The sequence below is a fragment of the Macaca fascicularis genome, chromosome 19, assembly GCF_037993035.2.
Source record: "Macaca fascicularis isolate 582-1 chromosome 19, T2T-MFA8v1.1".
Taxonomy (NCBI): Eukaryota; Metazoa; Chordata; class Mammalia; order Primates; family Cercopithecidae; genus Macaca; species Macaca fascicularis.
In genome coordinates, this window is record NC_088393.1 from 9,132,291 (window position 1) to 9,139,105 (window position 6,815).

The window sequence follows — 6,815 nt, forward strand, 5'->3', positions numbered from 1 at the left end:
AAAGATTGAGACCATCCTGGCCAACATGGTGAAACCCTGTCTCTACTAAAAATATAAAAACTACCTGGGCGTGGTGGTGCGTGCCTGAAATCCCAGCTACTCAGGAAGCTGAGGCAGGAGAATTGCTTGCATCTAGGAGGTGGAGGTTACAGTGGGCCGAGATGGCGCCACTGCACTCCAGCCTGGTGACGGAGAGAGACTCTATCTCAAAAACAAAAACAAAACAAAACCAAAAAAAAAAAACCAAAAAACCCAAAAACACTGGTTGGCCAGGCGCAGTGGCTCACACCTGTAATCTCAGCACTTTGGGAGGCTGAGGCGGGCAGATCACAAGGTCAGGAGTTCGAGACCAGCCTGGCCAATATGGTGAAATCTCGTCTCTACTAAAAATACAAAAATTAGCCAGGCGTGATGGCAGATGCCTGTAGTCCCAGCTACTCGGGAGGCTGAGGCAGGAGAATTGCTTGAACCTGGGAAGCAGAGGTTACAGTGAACCAAGATCGTCATTGCACTCTAGCCTGGGTAAGAGAGCAAGACTCTGTCTCAAAAAAAACAGAAACAGGCCGGGCGCGGTGGCTCAAGCCTGTAATCCCAGCACTTTGGGAGGCCGAGACGGGCGGATCACGAGGCCAGGAGATCGAGACCATCCTGGCTAACACGGTGAAACCCCGTCTCTACTAAAAAAATACAAAAAACTAGCCGGGTGAGGTGGCGGGCGCCTATAGTCCCAGCTACTCAGGAGGCTGAGGCAGGAGAATGACGTAAACCCGGGAGGCGGAGCTTGCAGTGAGCTGAGATCCGGCCACTGTACTCCAGCCCAGGCGACAGAGTGAGACTCCGTCTCAAAAAAAAAAAAAACAAAAAAAACAAAAAACAGAAACAAAAAAAACCACTGGCTTGTTTTGAGGGATCTGTTCTGAAGCCCATGGGAAGAAGCAAAGTCTCGGTCTTCAAGTGAAAATCAGGTAGCAGGGTTATAAAAGAAATGATTTTTAAAATATACATAAGGGCTGGGCATGGTGGCTCACACCTGTAATCACACTTTGAGAGGCCGAGATGGGTGGATCACCTGAGATTAGGAGTTCGAGACCAGCCTGGCCAACATGGCAAAACCCTGTCTCTACTAAAAATACAAAAAAAAATTATCGGGGTGTGGTGGCAGGTGCCTGAAATCCCAGCTACTCTGGAGGCTGAGACTGGAGAATCGCTTGAACCTGGAGGCAGAGGTGGCAGTGAGCTGAGATCAGTTGCACCACTGTATTTCAGACTGGGTGACGTTGTGAAACTCTGTCTCAAAAAATAAAAAATAGAAAAATAAAGTAGACATAAGAACAATTTCCTCTTACTTTGCCTCTACCAGTCCAGAGACCATGCTGGCCTCTTTTTTTCTTTTTTTGAGATGGGGTCTTGCTCTGTCGCCCAGATTGGAGTGCAGTGGCACAATCATGGCTCACTCCAGCCTCAACCTCCTGGGGTCGGGCAATCTTCCTGCCTCAGCCTCCCCAGCAGCTGGGACGACAGGCATGCACCACTGTGCCTAGCCACTATTAGTTTTTAGTAAGTGTAGAGAGCCCAGCATGGGCCAGGCCTGGTGGCCAATGCCTGTAACCCCAGCATTTTGGGAGGCTTCAGCAGGAGGATCAGTTGAGTCTAGGAGTTTGAGACCAGCCTGGGCAACATAGTGAGATCCTGTCTTGACTAAATAAATAAATAATTAACTGCGCATGGTGGCATGCACCTGTGGTCACAGTTACTCAGGAGACTGAGGGTGGGAGGGTCCCTTGAATCCAGGAGTTCCAGGCTGCAGTGAGCTATGATTATGCCTCTGCTCTCCAGCCTGGGCAACAGAGCAAGACCCTGTCTCTAAGGCAAACAAACAATTTGTGTTTAAATGGTGACAATATCCACACTGACTTAGGGTCACTATAGATGAGGCATAGTTCTGAGTCTTTCCCTCCTCTGACTGTCACTTGTTAGGGAAGAAGTAGTTATTACCTCCATTTTATTTATTTTTTATTTTTTTTTTTTTTTTGAGACGGAGTCTTGCTCTGTCACCCAGGCTGGAGTGCAGTGGCCGGATCTCAGCTCACTGCAAGCTCCGCCTCCTGGGTTTACGCCATTCTACTGCCTCAGCCTCCCGAGTAGCTGGGACTACAGGCGCCCGCCACTTCGCCCGGCTAGTTTTTTGTATTTTTTTAGTGGAGATGGGGTTTCACCGTGTTAGCCAGGATGGTCTCGATCTCCTGACCTTGAGATCCGCCTGTCTCGGCCTCCCAAAGTGCTGGGATTACAGGCTTGAGCCACCGCGCCTGGCTATTACCTCCATTTTATAGGTGAGAAGACTGAGGCACAGGGCAGGGAAGCCTTAATGTAAGGTCCCAGAGCTGTAGGAAGTGGAGCTGGGGTGACCCCAGGACTCCTTTTGGAGGAAGACTCAGGAAAGATGCAGAATGTGTGTGTTTTTTGTTTTTTGTTTTTTGTTTTTTTTTTTTTTGAGACGGAGTCTCGCTCCGTCACCCAGGCTGGAGTGCAGTGGCGCAATCTTGGCTCACTGCAAGCTCCGCCTCACGGGTTCCCACCATTCTCCTGCCTCAGCCTCCCGAGTAGCTGGGACTACAGGCGCCCACCACCTCACCTGGCTAGTTTTTTCTATTTTTTAGTAGAGACAGGGTTTCACCGTGTTAGCCAGGATGGTCTCGATCTCCTGACCTTGTGATCCGCCCGTCTCGGCCTCCCAAAGTGCTGGGATTACAGGCTTGAGCCACCGCGCCCAGCCTTGTTTTTTTGTTTTTGTTTTTTTTTTTTGAGATAGAGTCTTAACTCTATCACCCAGGCTGGAGTGCAGTGGTGTAATCTTGGCTCACTGCACCTCCGCCTCCCGGGTTCAAGCGATTGTCTCCTGCCTCAGCCTCCCAAGTAGCTGGGACCACAGGCAACTAAGTTTTGTATTTTTAGTAGAGATGAGGTCTCATCCTGTTGGCCAGGCTGGTCTCAAACTCCTGACCTCAGGTGATCCACCCACCTCGCCTCCCTAAAGTGCTGGGATTACAGTGAGCCACGGTGCCTGGCCCAGAATGCAGTTATTCTAATAACAGCACCTACTTCTTGAGTGCTTTCTGCCTGCTGATTCTTCTACATTTAAAGGCACTTGGCATCTGTCTGCTTTCAAAGCTCAGGGCAGTCCTGAAAGGTGAGTTCTGGTGTCTCTCTCTCTCTCTCTCTCTCTCTCTCTCTCCCCCCCCCTCTCCCTCCCTCTCTCCCCCTCCCTCCCTCCCTCCCTCCCTCTCTCTCCCTCTCTCCCCCTCCCTCCCTCCCTCCCTCTCTCCCTCCCTCTCTCTCTCTCTCTTTCTTTCTGATGGAGTCTCACTCTGTTGCCCAGGCTAGAGCACAGTGGCGCTATCTCTGCTCTCTGCAACCTCCGCTTCCCGGGTTCAAGCAATTCTCCTGTCTCAGTCTCCTGAGTAGCTGGGACTACAGGCACCCACCATCATGCCTGGCTAATTTCTGTATTTTTAGTAGAGATGGGGTTTCACCATATTGACCAGGCTGGTATTGAACTCCTGACCTCAAATGATCCACCTGACTCTCAAACTGCTAGGATTACAGGCGTGAGCCACCGTGCCCAGCCTGGTGCATTTCTTATTATCCATATTTGCAGTTAGGCAAACTGAGCCTCAGAGTGGAGGGGCTGATTGCTCAAGGTCAGTTTTCCATATGAATCCCTGCCTGGTATGTAGCTTGCTCACAAAGGAAGAAAAACTTTCTGCCCAGACTGGAAGGGCAAGGAGAAGGCTGTGTGGCCATGGGAGTGGAGGAAACAGCTAAGCACAAAGGCTCAGAGGCTGGAAACTGCTTAGCCTGTAGGAAGAGCAGCAGGGAGGAACCCCAGGGCTGGAGCAGTGTGATTGAGGGGCAGGTGGCCAGAGAAATGGGCAGAGCCTCCTATGCATGGGGTGACTGATGCGCCAGTGGTCTGCAAAAACAGAGCATCACACCTGTGCGCATGAGTGCTGCTGCCCCTTAGGGGGCCTTCCCTGCCCCTGCAACTAAACTCCGTACAGCCTGACACCCATCTTTCCTCAGGCCAACTTTGGTGTTTGTTGCCCCAGGAGTTGATGTACAGATGCCTCAGGACATGCTAGGAAGAAGAGAGACCAGTGGGGTGACTCATGGCTGAAATCCCAGCACTTTGGGAGGCCAAGGCAAAAGGATTGCTTGAAGGCAGGGAGTTAGAGACCAGCCTGGCCAACATAGCGAGACCCTGTCTCTACAAAAAGAGAGAGAATCAGAGAGAGAAGGAAAACTGTTTTCTTTGCAAATCTATTCCAATACTTTCATAGAGAAGAGTTTTAGTTTGCTGTTAACCTGTCTTTAATAATCCTTTAAGGACCAGCACAGTGGCTCACGCTTGTAATCCCAGCACTGTGGGAGGCCAAGGCTGTAGGATTGCTCGAGCTCAGGAGTTCAAGACCATCCTGGGCAAAACGGCAAGATCCTATCTGTACCAAAAAATAAAAATAAAAAATTAGCCAAATGCAGTGGCGTGCACCTGCAGTCCCAGTTACTTGACAGGCTAAACAGGGGAGGATCGCTTGAGCTCAGGAGTTCAAGGTTGCAGTCAGCTATCATTTACAAAGGTAGATTGAAATATTATTGGTAGGCCAGGTGCAGTGACTCATGTCTGTAATCCCAGCACTTTGGGAGGCTGAGGTGGGCAGATCACCTGAGGTCAGGAGTTCGAGGCTAGCTTAGCCAACGTGGCGAAACCCCATCTCTACTAAAAAATACAAAACTTAGTCAGGCGTCATAGTGTGCGCCTGTAATCCCAGCTACTTGGAAGGCTGATGCAGAAGAATCGCCTGAAACCAGGAGGTGGAGGTTGCAGTGAGCCGAGCAAGACTGTATCCAAAAAAAAAAAAAAAAAGTATTATTGATAATCGCTGCATTGAAGGCTGGGCGCGGTGGCTTACGCCTATAATCCCAGCACTTTGGGAGGCTGAGGTGGGTGGATCATGAGGTCAGGGGTTTGAGACCAGCCTGACCAATATGATGAAACCTTGTCTCTACTAAAAATACAAAAGTTAGCCGGGCGTGGTGGCATGCACCTGTAATCCCAGCTACTCAGGAGGCTGAGACAGGAGAATCGCTTGAACCCAGTAGGCAGAGGTTGCAGTGAGCCGAGATTGCGCCATTGCACTCCAGCCTGGGCAACAAGTACGAAACTCCGTCTCAAAAAAAAAAAAGATAATCGCTGCATCTTACTGCCCGAGTTGCCACAAGCACACATAACATCTGATGGCGCCAATTCGACTGTCTGCACTTGGAAGATGGCACATTGGAGGCTGCACAGCACCACAAAACTGAAACCACACATGCACACAAAAATAAGACCATACGGCATTATGCCTAGTACAGAATACACCCTGAATTCTGTCACAATTCATTGTATGCAACATTGCAACAGAATCCTCTCGCTCTTTATGCTTATTATTTTTTTTTTTTTGAGATGGAGTCTTGCTCTGTTACCAGGCTGGAGTTCAGTGGTGTGATCTCGACTCACTGCAACCTCTTCCTCATGGGTTCAAGCGATTCTCCTGCCTCAGGCTCCCCAGCAGCTGGGATTACAGGCGCCCGCCACCACGCCCAGCTAATTTTTGCATTTTTAGTAGAGACAGGGTTTCACCATGTTGGCCAGGATTGTCTTGATCTCCTGACCTAGTGATCTGCCCACCTTGGCCTCCCAAAGTGGTAGGATTACAGGCGTGAGCCGACACGCCCGGCCATTAATGTTTTTTTAAATTTTGTGTTTCTAACTTCTAGGTTTGGGGGTAAATGTGAAGGTTTGTTAAATAGGTAAACACTTGTCATGGGGGTTTGTTGTACACATTATTTCATCACTTAGTACTGGGTATTAAGCCCAGTACTCAGTAGTTATCTTTTTGTTTTTTGAGATGGAGTCTCAGTCTATCTGCCAGGCTGCAGTGCAGTGGCATGATCTCAGCTCACTGCGACCTCCGCCTCCCGGGTTCAAGCGATTCTCCTGCTTCAGCCTCCCGAGTAGCTGAGATTACAGGCGCCCGCCACCACGTCCAGCTAATTTTTGTATTTTTAGTAGAGACAGGGTTTCACCATGTTGGCCAGGCTGGTGTGGAACTCCTGACCTCAGGTGATCCGCCGCCTGGGCCTCCCAATCCCAAAGTGCTGGGATAACAGGCGTGAGCCACCGCGCCTGGCCCCATTATTAGTGAATTTTAACAGTTTTCCATTTCTTCTGGCCGAACTGTTTACAATTATAATGCGAATTACGGATAATACTCTGATGTTATTCCATACCGTTCCGTTGTTGCCTACAAAGTTCGCGCTGGAAAACCGCGCAATTGCGTTACAAAAATAAAATAAAATAAATCACACAAAAGACACAATGTTTTAAGAAAGTTTACGAATCGTGTGCCGGACCGCGGGTTGGACAAGCTTGATCTAAAACTTCCAGGAATCCCTAGACAGGATCATTGCTTCCCCTCTGCTCCAGCTCTGGTTGTGACTAGGTCTAGGTGTGTGTGTGGGCGGTGGCGTGGGGAGATGCTTCCTCTATCGGACTCCGAGGACGCGCGCCCGGCACAACCAGTCAGTGCCTAACGCGAGTGTATCTTGAGAGTGAAGGGATCAACAGCTGCCGGTCTGCGCCTGCGCGCGGCGGGGGCGTGGCCCGGGGCGGGTGGGCCCAAGGAGGCAGCCGGCAGCGGCGCGCGCAAGTGCTACTGGTCGCGTTGGGTCACGTGGGCGCGCAGGCGCAGCGCGGTGCAGCCCGTTCGCTC